The sequence below is a fragment of the Lathyrus oleraceus genome, chromosome 3 (genome assembly GCF_024323335.1).
Source record: "Lathyrus oleraceus cultivar Zhongwan6 chromosome 3, CAAS_Psat_ZW6_1.0, whole genome shotgun sequence".
In the NCBI taxonomy this organism is placed as follows: domain Eukaryota; kingdom Viridiplantae; phylum Streptophyta; class Magnoliopsida; order Fabales; family Fabaceae; genus Lathyrus; species Lathyrus oleraceus.
The window spans coordinates 278,460,608-278,470,949 of NC_066581.1; positions in this window are offsets into that span (position 1 = coordinate 278,460,608).

A 10,342-nucleotide genomic window follows, 5' to 3' on the forward strand; every position below is an offset into this window, starting at 1 on the left:
TAGAATTTATGCTTAGAAGTTGCACGCGTAAATCTAATTCTATAGTAATAAATTAAAGATAAATGTACATGAATAACCAATTATTTTACGCATAAAAATCAATTGATAAATAATTTTGACCAGTGTTCCATTTTTTCACGTTGTCTTTAAAACATAATCTTAATTAGATATCTATTGTTTCTTACAAGTACAAATCCCTCATATATAAAATTAGAAAGAAAAGAAGCATGTGAGAAAATTTCCATATCATACCAACACATCCTGATCAGTATTATAAAGATTATGTCACCTGCTCAGATGATGTCAATAAATTTAATTAAAGTACATTTGATCGTGTGATTATCGAAATAAAAATGTTCGCATGTCAGTATTTTAAAAATACCCGCAAATGTTTAATATATTTACATAATTTAAAGTAATTTGTTAATTTTATGAAACTCTCTAATTTTTAAAGATAATGTATGCTTAGAAGAAGCATGCGTAAATCTCATTCTATAGTAATATTTTAATGATAAATGTATACGAATAATCAACTATTTTACGCATAAAAATTAATTAATAAATAATTTTGAGATTTAAAAAGTCTTTTGCTCCCTGTAAGTTAGTGAGTTTTTGATTTTGGTCCCTATAATTTATTTATTTTTAAATGAGTCCCTATATCTCACTTTTGTGTTGGTTTTAGTCCCTAAATATAAAATCCGCAGGAAACCTGCGGATTTTGACTTTAGGGAATAAAACCAACACAAAAAGTGAGGTATAGGGACACAGACAAAAATAAATAAATTACAGGGGTCAAAACCAAAAATTCGCTAACTTACAGGGACCAACAGACTATTTTAGCCTAATTTTGACTAGTGCTCCATTTTTTTACATTGTCTTTAAATCACTCTTAATTTGATATCAATTGTTTCTTACAAGTACAATACCTCATAAACAAAATTAAAAAGAAAAGAAGCATGTGAGAAAATTGGCGTATCATACCAACACATCCTGACAAGTGATGTAAAGATTATGTCATCTTCTTAGGGGATCAGTCCAATAAGTTCAATTAGAAACTTTTACGCTTACCATGGATCACTTTAATAGATGACATATACCTTAAGGATCCTCTACTTTCACTCACTCCTCTTAAAACACTTAAGACTGTGCCACTATTGTCAACCTTTCAAAACTTTCATATTGGTTATCTCTTTGGTTCTTATAGCAAATTGAACCTCCTCCAATGTAATAGAGTCTTCCTTACCATAAATAAATAAAGGGGACATTTAAAGGTTTAAAATATATGGAAAATAAGACCTTCAATAGTGCAAACTTATTTTCATCATTAAACTTCACCCCAATGTTTTGCATAGTATATATATAAAAAAAAACTACAAGTGAAAAATATTAGAGTGTTGTTTTAGAAAACTTTCTACATAATAGATTATTTATTCAACTCTTCATTGTGTAAGTGTTAGTATTATAATTCTGGTAGAAAATAATTTTAGGTAAAAGATTATTAATCGTGAGTATAGATCAAGAACCATATTTCTACGATTGTATTTCTCTATTCATTTTAATTTCATATTCCAACAAAAATAATTACGATAACAATGGCCTATAGTGATTATTTTTTATGCGTTTGACAAAACTCTAGTGTTTTACCTTGTTTACTGTTGGAATAGAAATTGTGGGAACCAAGTTATCGGTATACTTTTTATGGACATCTTTTAACACTAATTTTTTTCGATGGTATAAGTTTTATCAGCATTTTTTATTGATAAAATTTGTCAAAAATATCATAATTGTCACTTTAATGTATTTTTAAAGTTTATAGTTACAATTAAATTTACGAAGAAAAAAATATATTGAAACTTTAATCATTTTTAAATATTTATCACCAAGTATTAAAAATATGTCAAACAACAAAATAGTGAAAAATGTCTGTAGCACCTCAAATTTGCACCCTACCATTTTGTACATTCATTTCATATTAGGTCATAGCATTAACAATGTCCACTGCATAACATTGCATTGTCCATTTGCCCAAGTGCAAGCTCAGCTGACAAATTAGGTCCCACTGGTCAGGAGAATCAGTCAAACAAGCAAGCATGTGCTATTTTCATTGGAATAAAGCCCTAGGGAGGATTTATCAGGCTCATATGGTCCAAGGATCATTTTGAAGTGGTTTGGCCAAAGATTGGATGCTCAGAAGTCATCAGTCATTGTTCAGTCAGCTGGAACCATAGAAAGTCAACTGTGGTCAACAGTGCCTGATTTTATGGATTGGAAGGTGTGAGATGGTTTGAAAGGCCTCATTCATGTCCATACAAGTATCATTTGACATATCAAAGACCAAGGTTGAAGATTTGGAGGTCAGACAAGAAGTTTCCTAAAATGGCAGGTGACCTGTAATTTCAGCTGCCCAAAATGGAAAGTTTTTCTCCTCAAAAATACTTCATCATACAAGCTTCAAATGGAATTTTGTCCAACATGAAAGTTGAAGATCTTGATCTCACCATTCCAAAAAGTCCAAGAACTTGAAATTCCCATGTGTGGTTAGCAAGATATGGTCCAGTCATTTTCCAAGAATGCCCGAAATCAAAGTGCCATAACTTTCACGTGGAGTGTCCAAATTGGATGGTTTTTCTTTGAGCAAATCACATTTGATGTGTACTTTCATAATCCATCACCACATTTTGCCAAAAGCATTCACACAAAAAGGTCAATTTTCAAGTGCACTAATTAAAATCCAAGGGCAAAATGGTCCAATTTGAGAAATATTAGGAACTTTGAGATGGGACTTTTTGCAACACTTTCTAAATGTCATTTGTGACCTGTTGGAACCAAGTTTGGAGAGAAAAACCAGCTGCATTAACCAAGGGCATATTGGACCAAAAGTGGTGAAAATGCATATTACACTAATCTTTCTATTATGCTTAATCATGATTAATTTTGGATTAATGGATTGGTATATAAGGCTAATTGTAACTGTAATCATGAACCACTAATCATTTTTCAAGATCCAAACAGAAAATCACAAAAAACTCTCTCAATTCTCTCACTTTTTCTCCATTGTTCATAAACTTTTTTTCTCAAATTCATCAATAATTCATCAAATTTCGTGCAATTTCTTGGTGTAGTTCTCATTTGCAGGTGTTAATCAAGAGCTGTTTGCATCAATTGGAGCTCAAAACCATCAAAAACTCCAACTGTCCAAAATCGTTCATCAATGGCAAATCAAGAATTCGAGCGCTTGGAGTATTGTTGAGCTACCAAAGCTGTACCAATCATCTTCCTAATCAACATACTTCACCTGTTTTCGTGAATTGAAGCAAAACAAGCACAAATCCGGAACTGCACTCGAACTAAGGTTGGAATTCGACTCTAACGATTTTCAAAATTATGATGTAGATATTGTAGATCTTTGATTGTAGAATGCATTGCAAGTTGTAGAATCAAAATCCATTAAGATTTGAGAGAGATATCTTGATTCAAAGTTTGCATGACGAAACTTCTTTCGATCGAATCTTCGCGTGTGATAATCTTTAGGAAATTTCGTTTGCATATTGTTAATCTACACTGAAAGACGAAGAGATCCGTATATCACTCGTTAATTTTCGTGAAAAAAGGTTCGTAACCGTAGCTGGCATGGAAGAACACTAATACAGGCGATGAACGTGAAGAAAATCTGGAAAAAGCTTCGTTAGATCCATCCTGCGCATGGCATTTTCAAAATTCTTGTTTCCCACCTATTCCCACCAATCACGCGCTGACAACAAATAAAACGCTACAGTGCGTTTTAGGCTTGGCTGGAAATATTTACTAAAACGCCATTGCAGCTTAACTAATTCGTATAACATTAAATAAATATTACAATAAATTAACAAATCTTTAAAAATTCATATAAAATTCAATATTAGTCCAAATTAGGTGGGATTTTTTTTGTTAGTTTCCAAATTTTGTCTACTTTTTTTTAGGCATAATAGTGTAAGTTATGCCTGATAGACTAAGTAGGCCCAGGATGCGATATCCTGCCGAGTTCAGTCTTGTTTGTTTTCTTGTGTCTCTCTCAGCCAGTGTTTGTTTATTTGAGCAGTGTTTTAGCAACCATTTTTCCTTCCTATTGTGCGTGGATCTCGTCGAGTACAACGGATGCGTAGGGGTGCTAATACCTTCCCTTCGCATAACCGACTCCCGATCCCATTCTCTTTGGTCGCGAGACCATGCTTTTTCCAGGTTTACTCTGAGCGTTTCCTTTCCCTCTTTTGGGATAAATAACGCACGGTGGCGGCTCTGTTGTTCTTGTTTTCCCGCCGGTTTTTCGCGTAATGCGACAGCTGGCGACTCTGCTGGGGACAAAGCGAAGTTGACCTGTGCTGGTCCATCTTCCCCGAGCGAGTCTCTCCTAGCGCTCTCTAGGTTAGGGCTTTGGTTGCTATCTGCTGTTATTTATTGCATTCGTTTCATTTACTATTTGCATTCAATGTGTGCATTAATGTTTGCATTCATTCATTTTCATCTGATGTGCTGGCTGTGTTTCTCTGTTTGGGGTGGGAGTTACTTGAGGTAAAAGGCCCAATACCCAAGCTATGAGTGCGATCTAGGAAACCTAGGAATAGAGTGATTCATGGGAAGCGGGTGGTGTACGCCACTTAGCGGAACATCGATATCACGAGCAGTTCAGACTCTGATGGGGTATTATCGGTGCATACATCTGGTGTGCACAGGATGATATTCTTGAAAGGGTTGTTTATCTTGCGTTTCTCTCAACCTTACCCTGGCCTAGATGACACCCGTGAGTGGGGAGGGAATGATCATTTTAACAGGTACAGATGGTGACTCGGTATGTTCCTGTTGGTGACTCAGTTTCTCAGATTGGGTTCAGATTACAGTTGACCAGTTGACTTTGGGTTTCAGAGAATTGTTGTTCAGATTTCGAGCCGAAGCTTCGATCCTGTGTTCAGAGATGCACAGCTTGCCAGTCGTGTCCGCATCATGTGCACCATAGCATGTTTATTTTTCAAAAGAAATGCAATAAAAAAATTGAAAAAAGAAAAAAAAAGAGAAAAGCTAATCTTTGCATGCATATCATTTCTCGGGTACATTCCAGAGTCTGTTCACTGATGGATCCGGGTGCTCATTTACAGATGAAATTGTTGGTTTCACTCGGTACTCATTGCTCTTGTATACTGTGTCGTTGCTGCAGATTGCTATCTTCTGAAGATGAATCAGGCTCTTTGAATGCCTGAGAAATGATCATTTCATGTACATCATATGCATTAACATCATACTCATGTCATATTGCATAACAGGGGTTCTAATTCGGGCTTCTCACTCTGGTTCCTGTGTGTCGCATTACGCGAAAAACCGGCGGGAAAATAAGAACAACAGAGCCGCCACCGTGCGTTATTTATCCCAAAAGAGGGAAAGGAAACGCTCAGAGTAAACCTGGAAAAGACGTGGTCTCGCGACCAAAGAGAATGGGATCGGGAGTCGGTTATGCGAAGGGAAGGTATTAGCACCCCTACGCATCCGTCGTACTCGACGGGATCCACGCACAATAGGAAGGGAAATGGTTGCTAAAATCACTGCTCAAACACACACACACTGGCTGAAAGAGACACAAGAAAACAGACTGAAACTGACTCGGCAGGATATCGCATCCTGGGCCTACTTAGTCTATCAAGCATAGACATCAGAGTCCAAGTAGTTCGGACTGGGGAAACGACACATGCTCGCTAGGACGTCGCATCCTATGCATACGTATCTCCTTTGGACGAAGGAGAATCAGAGCATTCGTAGCTCGGCTAACACGCACACAAACAAACGCAGGCAAAGGCAAACGTGGAGCCTGAATGCCAATTACTGGACTTACATCAGCATCCGAACCAAAACACACACAAGAAGGCTAACATGGAGCCTGAATGCCAATCACTGGGCTTACATCAGCATCCGAACCAAAACACACACACGGAGGCAAACGTGGAGCCTGAATGCCAATCACTGGGCTTACATCAGCATCCGAACCAAAATCACGCTAACACTGGAACCCGAATGCCACTCGATGGACTTACATCAGCTTCCAAGCACACAACAAGAAGAAGGGTCTCGATTGCAACCAGGGCAAGAGAAAGGGAAGGTCTCAATCGCAACGAGGGCGAGAGAAAAGAATCGCAACGAGGGCGAAAGCAAACAAGGATTAGTGTTAGTTGTTAGTCAAACTCGACAAGACATCGCATCTCGTGCCTACGTATCTCATCTGGACATGAGAATCAGAGTTGCCGTAGTTCGGCTAAACTATTCCTGTTGGTTTGTGTTTTTTAAGTGGACGACGTCACTACGCAATCTACCGGATGCTCGACCTTTGGAGACTTACTCACCTGTAGTAGAAGGAGTTGACGTATCCTTAAGAGGGGATAATGTTTGTTTGTGTTTTAGGAAAGCTCAAGCAAGAAAGGAAGTCCTATACGAAGGAACCGTGCTACCTTAATTGTCATGCAAACGAGACTACGCGGAGTCTAGCAAACCTAGGGGATACAATCACACCACACAAACATATACAGCATGAAATAAACACACCAACAAGGGGCTCAAACATCAGGGCTAGGCTTTAGTCGAGGGGTCATATCAACCTCAACAAACAAGCCTCTGTATCGGGGTCAGGTTAGCTCTTAACCTTGCCATTGAGGGGCCAAGGTGAAGCCAGATGAAAGGTGATGAGGGGTGTGCCTCATTGCTTCAATCTCAAGTCAGAGAGAGCATCAGACAAGGGAGCGTGGGTCCAGAATGGGGGGACCCTTCTACGCTCAGGACATAGACTCGACTGTACAATGTACAAGATCTTGGGCTTGGATCTCAATGCTACAACCATGTAATGGGAGCAAGGAGAAGACTCACAGAATAGTGGGGGATAGATTGCTTATCCCTACCTTCCACCAATTGCCTCAAATGAGGACTTTCCCTGCTTAGGACAAATATAAACATACACAAGCATTGCCTCTTAAGGAGGACTTCAGACAATGTGCCCGGCCCGGTAACAGCCGGGTCTCCAGACTACATGAAGAAGAAAGTTCTATACCTCAATGCCAATTGCTTATAAGCAAAGCAATGCAAGTTCTTAAGAGAACTGAGCAACTAAGGGTACCTGGAAACAGTCAAACAGAATCAGTATCCCATTCATAATCAAACAACAATACAAAGAATCAATCAATAATCCCAATGATGTGCATAGCACAAGTCCATGTGGACCAACATCCTACAAAACAGCCACATTAGTTTACAAGTATCAAGCAAAATATCCCAAATGTGAAACAATATCCTTAAGCCTTAACCTCTTAACCTGAAAAGGCACAATCAACTTCAAATGTAAGTAACATGACCACTAGGACTAGCCTAGGGTCAAAAAGATGGAAAAATCCTAAAACAGCAACCAATTCATGATCAAAGTCAAGCTATTTCAATAACAAAGGGATCCCAATTGGTCCCATATCCAAACTATGCACCTATCTCATTTTATGCAACATGTAAGGCAAAGGGAGCAAATGTAAATCACATATGAACAATCAGCAAGATCACATCACAAAAAATATCAAAACAGCATGGAAAATTCCACAAAAATTATATCCTAAACAGGGGACATTCAACAAGCTACATGTCAATTTTAAGCCATTTGGACTAGTGGAACTATGGGAATTAATTCAACATGTCTAAGCATGCAAAAACACAACCAAATGAAGTCACAAAATGTACACTAACTTCAATCAAATGGTAAACAGTGACATTACATGGGAAATTAGTGGGACCAAAGCCAAATGAAAGCTATACATGTCAGGAACTATTCTACTAAATTTCATGGTCATATCATTCATCATGCTCATTCTATGCACAAAATAAGGCAAACTAGTTCAAAGGAAGCCCTAAGCCTACAAACAGAATTATTGCATTCAAATCCACATCAACACAATCCCAAAAATTCTCAAATAAATTACGCCTAAACAGGGGATAATCAAGGTATGGCACACCAAATTTCAGCTTAATTGGGCAAATGGAACCATGTCAATGAAAATCAACAAAAACAGGCACAATTATAAGCTCCAAATCACAACCTCAACACATGCTTCCACTTCAAAAATCCATATCTTAATGAAAACAATAAAGAAATGGATGAGACCAAAATAGGGAGGTCCTAATATGTGTCTACTACAGGCATATCAAATTTCATGATCACACAATACCATATGAGCATTTCTCAATCAATCTACCAACATGTATCATATGAGCTTGCAAATTCAACCATCAGAAATGAAAAATCATGATCAATTAGAAAACACAATGAACAATTCCACAAAAATTCACAAAGGATCCTAACATGTTAATGAGCATCCATACCAAATTTCAATCAATTCTAACAAGTATAGGTCATGCTAAAAAATCCAACAAGTTGTCATCATGAGGTGTGACACAAATTGTCACACCTAAGTTCAAAATTTGTAACTCAATGACCAGGTATCAAAAATGCATAAAATTTACATGGAAAAAATCCTCAGCCAATCAAGATTCAACACAAAAATTTTCAGCCATTTATCATACAATATGAGGATTTCATGATCAAATCATTCAAAGGTATCAAATTATGCACATGTGGAAGAAACCCTAGGTCAAATGCAAAATATTCCAAGCACAACTTTGACCAATAGGTCAAAAATCATCTACAGTCAATGCCAAAGTCAACAAAATTATTTTTGCATTTTTGTGATTTTTCCATGATTTTATATGATTTTTCGAACATGCTAGGGATTATTTAACATTTTTTAGATTTTTATTGAAATTAATTAATTTAAATCAGAATGGCAATAACGTAATTATTGGGGCGGGGGCGGTAAACGCCCAATTTGAATTTTCAAATTGCATTTCAGATCAAACGCGTCTATTTCATCATCTTCAACATGAATATTTTCCAGAAACATGAACAAGGCTCAAGAACATCAAATCCACGAAACCTATCCAAAACTAACAAACTTATAGTCGTTGGAACCGTACAAACGTGTAGATCATGAATCTCAACTCTAATTAACCTAAAACTTCCTAAATCTCAAGAATCGTTGAACTTAGGGTTTTAGATCTAAACTTCGAGTTAAGATTTCTCAGCACACAATCAACCATTTACAATTCCGAAACCAGCATGATAATCTACGTGATAAGCACGACGACACGCACACAATAATTGCACGAAAGCTTGAGGTCGAAATTCGAGTAAACCTGCTATGGCCGTGGTGATTTGGGGAGAGTTAGCGCGCGAATTGAGGAAACAGCAGTAGAAGGATGAATGGTGAAGTGGATGCAGCTCGCGGTTTGGCTCGAATCTCTCTCTATCACGAGCAATCTTCAATCACCATTGATGAAGCTCCTTTGGACAGTGGATTTTGGCACGGCTATGGATGCTACCAGCTGCAAACAGATGAAGTAATAGACAATTGGAGATCGATGCAAAAAGAAGAATGCAAATTGATCAAGGTTTTGTGGAGATTTTTGGATTTTGGCTCTTGTGAGTTCTTGAAGATTCTTGGAGAAGATTTGTGATTTTGATCTGAAAATTTGGTGAATGAGAATTCTGTTATGTTTATGCAGAGATTAAGCTTTTATATGGTAGCTCTAATCATGATTAACCAAAGTAATTAGCAAATTGGCATTGTAAGCAAAAATGCATTTTCCTTCAAAATGGCCAAAAATGCCCTTCCTTCAAATCAGTCCAAATAGCAGCTCAACTTTGGTTCCAACAAGTCCAAAATACCATATGCAATGTGTAGAAACAAGTTTCATTTCAATTGGATAAGTATTCTTGAATTTCACCATGTGATGGAAAATGTCCAATTTATGCACTTTCATTCTTCAAGCCAAAACTCAAATTATGAGGCCTAGCCATGAAATGAGGATTCAAACACATTCCAAATGCCATTCCTGAGGTGTTACAAAAAGTCCCATCTCAAAATTCCAAATATTTTGACATTTGGACAATTTTGCCCCTGGTCCAATTCAGCTGTCCAGTTGAAAAGTGACTTTTTGCCTTGGCCATTTTTGGAGAAATCCAATGATGCACCCTTGAAGTACCTGTCAAATGGAGTTTGTGCATATAAAGAACTTGCAATTTGGACAATCCATGTGGTAGTTATGGCCTCCTGATTACGGGTCTTTTCTGAAATTCACTGAGCCATATTTTGCAAACCACACATTGGATTTTTGAGTTCTTGGACTTTTTGGAAAGGTGAGATCAAGATCTTCAACTTTCATGTTGGACAAATTCCATTTGAAGCTTGTATGATGAAATTATTTTGAGGAGAAAAACTTTCCATTTTGGGCAGCT